At 39.8% G+C, this 6,360-nt stretch overlaps 1 protein-coding gene across 1 annotated transcript in view; it reads left to right on the top strand.

Moving 5' to 3' along the window:
• METTL14 (methyltransferase like 14) overlaps window positions 1-6,360 on the top strand; it is a 39,288-nt gene that overhangs the window by 3,770 nt on the left and 29,158 nt on the right. The window lies entirely within an intron of this gene.

Genomic DNA, 6,360 nt, shown 5'->3' with positions numbered 1-6,360 from the left:
AACCTCCATCCCAAAACATCTGCACTTAGCCTTAAAGTGCTGAACTTTCATGTTAATATGGCAAAGGATCACTCAGTGGGAAGTCCTACTTCCTAAAAACTTTAGGATTATATTTCATGCTTTTGTGAGGTCTCATGTTGTGGCTGTTTAAAAATGTTGTTCTGCATTAAGTATTTTCCTTGGCTCTTCTTTACAACTTTCACACAAACGGAAGAGAAGACTTTAGGCAATGATGGAACTTCTTTGGTTACAGCTAGAGCACTTTGTTTTGGAAAATGTACAGTATATAGCAGTGGGAAAGGTTCATGTATTCCAGAGAGCAGGGCATGATAAAAGCAGTTAGGAGAAGGAAGAGGGAAAGGACAGAGATAAAACAGACTAGTTTGCATGTGTTTTGTAAGGGTAGAGTTAAGATGAACTTCATGGGTTGGAGGGCAAGCAAAAGAAGATTCAGGGTGTGGGTAGGAGGGGCCTTTGGTCAGATAAATTATTCAGGAAGCTATTCCTGGCATTTGTTTTGTATGAAATTATTACATTTGCTGCCTGACCCTTCCAATGCATGAGTTTTCAGTAATCATAGAATCACAGAAAATTAGGGTTGGAAAGGACCTTAAGAGGGCGTCCCCAAATAGTTCTTCCCCAACCAAGGCTTTGTGTAGCCAGGTCTTAAAAACCTCCAAGGATGGAGAGTCCACAACCTGTCTGTGTAACCTATTTCAGTGTTTTACTATGCTCTAGTAAGAGTTTTTCCTAATATCTAACTTAAACTTCCTTTGCTGCAAACTGAAACCATTGCTCCTTGTTCTTGTTTGCTGCCACTGAGAACAGTCTAGCTCCATCCTCTCTGGAACTCCCTTCAGGTAGTTGAAGGCTGCAATTAAATCACCCCCCAGTCTTCTCTTTTCCAGACTAAATAAGCCCAGTTCCCTCAGCTCCCCTCAGAAATAATGTGCCTGAGTCCCCTCACTATTTCTTTTGCCTTCTGCTGGACTCTCTCCAATTTGTTCACATCCTTTCTGTAGTGCGGAGGGGGGCTGAAACTGGATGCAGTACTCCTCACCAGTGCTGAATAGAGGAAATAATCACTTCGTTTGATCTGCTGGCAACACTCCTACCAAAGTAGCTCAGTGTGTCTTTAGCCTCCTACCAAAGTAGCTCAGTGTGTCTTTAGCCTTCTTGACAGCAAGGACTCTTTTTGGCAACACTGTTGACTCGTATTTGGCTTATTGTCCACTGTAACTCCCCTTTTCTGCAGAGCTGCTGCTTAGCCTTTTGGTCCCCAGCCTGTACTGGTGCATGGGACTGTTCTGCCACAAGCGCAGGACTTTGTACTTGTCCTTGCTGAACTGCAAGAGATTTCTTTTGGTCTAGTCCTCCAATATGTGGAGGTCTCTGATCCTAACCGTATCCTTCAGCATATCTACTACTCTCCCCATTTTGGTGTCATTTGCAAACTTGCTGAGGGTGCATTCTATGCTATCATCCAAGTCATTGATGAAGATATTGAACAAAATCAGCCTCAGGACCAACACTGGATTTCCTGAATATGAGAAATCAGTCCCTGGCCAAGAATTTGCAGTGCTGATTTTTTAAAAATAAATTATATTTATTTTTTTTATTTTAAAGTTTGATTTGAAAAGTGGCAGGTTAAGGGAGAAGGTAAAGGAATTGAAGGTGAACCCTAGATTTTATGATCAGGAGGATATTTGCATGTGTAACAGTGGCGAAACTGGAGGACATATTTTTAAAGAAAGAAGTGAGGCGTATGCCTTTAGTCAAAATTTAAATTGACAGCAAAGGCTCCCGGTATAGTTGGAGGTGATAGTGCTACTCCTACAGAGGAAATGGGCTTCAAAACTCAACTTGTACACCATGAGATACAATAATTGTATTTTTTCTTCACAGTGTTAAAAAATTGTGCAGTGGAGGTGAGATGGTCCTTTCTTAATGAAATCACTGGGTATTACCTGTTTTATAACACTGTTGTACTCCTCTCCATCTAAATATTGTAGTGCACTTTACAGATAACTCACTTTCTGATGGAGAAATAGATATAATCTTCATTGAAAAATAAGGAAAACGAAGCATGGGAGACTGCTGCTTAAGATCCATAGAAAATCCTGTGATAAAACATGAAAGAGAACTTTGTGCTCATGAATACCAGTCTTTTGTTTCAAGCAGAAGACTTAAGTTTCTTCCCCTATGGTATCTTCAAAGACTGGAGCCATAGAATAAATAATATTTTAATACCTAGATTAATTCTAATAAGTGTAAACATATTAAAGATTGGTGATGAAATTGGAACCAAAATAAAACTGCCTCTTCCATAATCTGAGTCCCTGTAGCCCACTATTATGTCTATTATAGTGGAACCTGATAATGGGTGCACCTTCATTTTCTTCAGTAAATTGTAAGTTGAAAAAAAATGGCCCTTGCTTAGAGAGGTGCTTGCAGTCTAAGGTCTGGACTGCATGACTAGATATATATGGGGCAATCAACTAGTGACTTGGAGCCTATCTATTGGACGCCACAGATGAGAAGAGGAGGAAGAACTTTTTGAAGGAGAAAAAATATTCAGGATCAAATATTTAACCATGATTAACTGTTATTATGATGGTCCTTTGCCTTCCCTGAAATATAAACTCTTTTTTGTATTGTATGTCTTAAATATATTTATATGTTATAAGATAAACTAATATTGATTTAACTGCCATCTATTTTTTTTCCATTATTTTTTATTTTTCCATTGAATTTTTATTTGGTTTATATATTTATTGCTGGTGACATGAACTTTATCATGTGTTAACAAATGATACATTAAAGGAAATGCAGTACAGGCAGTCCTCGGACTTATGGCACAATTGGTTCCTGAAAACTGTGTCTTAAGTCAAAGCGTTGTAACTCGGAACCAATTTTCTCATAAGAAACAGTATTATAAATGGGAGACTGGTTCCTGAACCAAGGCCCGATACCCTATTTTCACCAAAAATACCCCAAAATTTTGTACTCGATCAATTATAGATAAGTAATATAGCTACATAAATGTGTTCATATTGTAAACAGCAATCATATTGATTTGGAAGGACTTCTTTGATGTGGCTTTGCTGGATTTTTTGAAGGGCTGGGATCTTGTCAGGAGTTTTGGCTGCAGGTTTTTCTGGAGTCTTGTCTGCTTTCTTAAAGAAAATGTCCAAGGAAGTTTGGACAGATGTTCTCCAGGGAGATGGGTGACACAGAAAACTTGTTTGCTGGCGTGGCGTGGCGTGGCGTGGCGTCACATTGAATCAAGTGTTGTAAAGTTGAAACTGACATCAGAAAGTTGAAACAGGGTGTCAATTTATAAATGTTGTAACTTGAAACGTTGTAAGTCGAGGACTGCCTGTATTGTAAAATAGATTACACGTTTAAGTATATTATACATACTATATTGATAGCTACATTAACACAAGATGAATTATTTTTATATTATTTTAAAATCAAACAGGTTTGAGTAACACTTTAGTTTAAAATCACCTTTCTCTCTGAAGATGAATACCTTTTGCTGTACCTAAGATAACTGGATCTGAACTATTAAATACTAAAGCTATATGTTTTCCAACTTTTCTTCCAAGTATGCATTTATCCAAGGAGTCATTTTTATTTTTAGAATCTTTGCTTAAAAATGAAATGCAAAATCACATCTCATTTATAATAACAAGCATTCTTGCTATTAAGAATATAAACATAGTATTCTATCATCATGTGTATGTTAGCTCAGTGCCTAACCTAGAACTGGAAGGAACCTGGTCTACTGAGTCTAGTCCCCTGCGTTTGCAAGCAGCCATTTACACAAGGACTCCGTATAATTCCCACTTCAAAACCTCTCACGAGTGCAAGACACAGTATATGAAACACCAAGAGCACATGATAATATGTCATAGTTGAGCTGCGTCAAACTTAAATGACTTGGTGAGCTGGCTCCAGACAGAAAGGCTTCTGGTGGGCCAGTTCCAGACCATGCTACTTGCTGAACAGCAATTGAAAACTAGAAATTTGACAGAAGGTGAGGGGCAGGCCAGCACTAATTCCCTCGATACTGGCTATCCTGGCATGACAGTTCTGGGAACCACAACAATCTGTGCTGCAGGCTGATGACCTATTTCCATGGGCTGGGTCTAGCCCACAAACTATGGCTGACACTTGTGCCATAGGTAAAGCGGATGAAGGCATGGCCAGTGCCTTGCCACTGTGATGACAAGGATGTAGGCGGTTAATATATGCTCAGATAATCTCAAGAAAGCACCATGGCCCATGTCTCTGAGGAAAGCAGAAGTCTCCCAGAGTCTGTACACATTTGATCTCATCCAGAAATTGCTTCCTGACTGAATTTGGTTGTTGAACTGGTCCTACGCAGAAGAGAGAATCACAAACCTATCTGGCTTCTCTAAGTACTGGTAGGAGCATCAATTCACCCAGGCAAAAAAAACCTCTTCATCTCTGTTTTGTTAAGCTAACGAACTAAGATCCTTTAATATGCTTTCAAAAGAAGAGTTGTCAGTTCCATTAACTGTTTTAATGGCCCATCTTTGAATTTTCTCCATTATAAGGTAATCTTTTTCTGAACATTGGTAACTGCAACTCTGAAAGGCACACACAGTGGTAGTAGTACCACCTGGTCTTTACTAAGTACATCTTCCCTAATATACATTAGGATTGCATTGCCCTGCTTCAGCTGTCGCGTTCGTGTTTCATAGGACCATAAGGTCAACCAATACGTTTATGTTTGTCCCTCTTGCCCTCAGGTTTCTCCAGTCTCTGTACCCTTATCTTATAGTTGAAGTTCTTATCGGTCTGTAAATACACTTCACTTTACACTGTTAAACTTCTTTCCATTTCTGATGTTCCGTTCCACAAGATTTTCTAAATCTTCTTGCATTAAGACTCCCATTTTCTTTCATATAAAGCAATAACTCTCAGTTAGTGTCAGCTGCTAATTTTACTAGGACAAACCTAGTTCCAGGAACATAAACATTTGTAATGGGGATTCGTCCTAAGGTTGATCCCTGAGGAACATTGGTGGTAACCATATTCCAGTGAAATATCTTGCTTTTCAGCATAACCCATGCTAATAGCACTTTAAGCAAACTCCTTAACCACTTCACAGTTGCAGTGCTTGTTCCCATCCTCTCCAGGGTGGCCAGAATTTCATATGAGGCATGTTATTAAAAGCTTTGCTAAAAAATCTAGATAAATTAAGTTTACCACATTAGTCTTATCCAAGAAGTCTGTTATCTTGTCATAGAATGATAATTAAATCAGTATGACATGTTTAAATCCCATTTTCTGTTTGCTTCCATATCTTTGCCTATATTTTCCTATAGTATAAATAATGTGTTACTAGTCTCGTTTTTTTGCCGGTTCCCTACAGTATAAGAAATACTAGCTATGTATGTGTTAAGTGAATAATATGTTTAAGTCCACAGTATATTTTGACCCTCCTCACTCCATTGAAATATAATTATACTCCATTTAGCTGCATTGTGCCCATCTTCAAGGGGGTGAGAGAGAACCTGGGCAACTATAGGCCAATTAGCCTAACTTCTATCCCAGGGAAAATCCTGGAAAAATTCATCAAAGAGTCTAAAGTACGATACACTTGCAGAAGGTTGGATTCTGAATGACAGCCAGCATGGCTTCATTGTGGGTAGGTCTTGTTTTACCAATCTCATCTCCTTCTACAACCAGGTAACCTGCCACCTGGATAAGAGAGAGGAGATTGACATTGTGTACCTAGACTTCCAAAAGGCCTTTGATCTGGTATCCCATGATGTTCTCACAGGAAAACTGGAGGATTGCGGGCTTACTGCTCGACAGTCAGGTGGGTAGGAAGCTGGCTGCAGGGTAGGAACCAGAGCGTTCTAATGAATGGATCTGTGTCATTCTAGTGAGAAGTGGCCAGTGGTGTCCCTTAGGGGTGCTTTTCAACATCTTTATCAATGATTTGCATGTGGAGGTAAAGAACTCAGTGGCCAAGTTTGCAGGTGACACCAAGTTATGTGGGGAGCGTGGTCACACTGGAAGGTAGGTTGGAGATACAGGTAGACATAGACAGTCTAGCAAGTTAGGTGGATCGGAACCAGATGATTTCATAAATTTCATAGACATCAAGGCTGGAAGGGACGTTGGGAGATCATCGAGTCCAGCCCCCTGCCCAAAGGGCAGGAAGTCAGCTGGGGTCACAGGATCCCAGCAAGATAAGCATCCAGTTTATGTAGGTGCTTGAACCACCTCTGCTGGCAGACTGTTCCAGACCTTGGGGGCTCGGACAGTAAAGAAATTCTTCCTTATGTCCAGCCTGAAACGGTCTTGCAGGAGTTTATG

Source organism: Crocodylus porosus, unplaced genomic scaffold (genome assembly GCF_001723895.1).
Source record: "Crocodylus porosus isolate Cpor-Errol unplaced genomic scaffold, CroPor_comp1, whole genome shotgun sequence".
Classification (NCBI taxonomy): domain Eukaryota; kingdom Metazoa; phylum Chordata; order Crocodylia; family Crocodylidae; genus Crocodylus; species Crocodylus porosus.
Note: the sequence above shows the minus strand (reverse complement) of the source record. Positions and strands in the feature narration are given on the sequence as shown.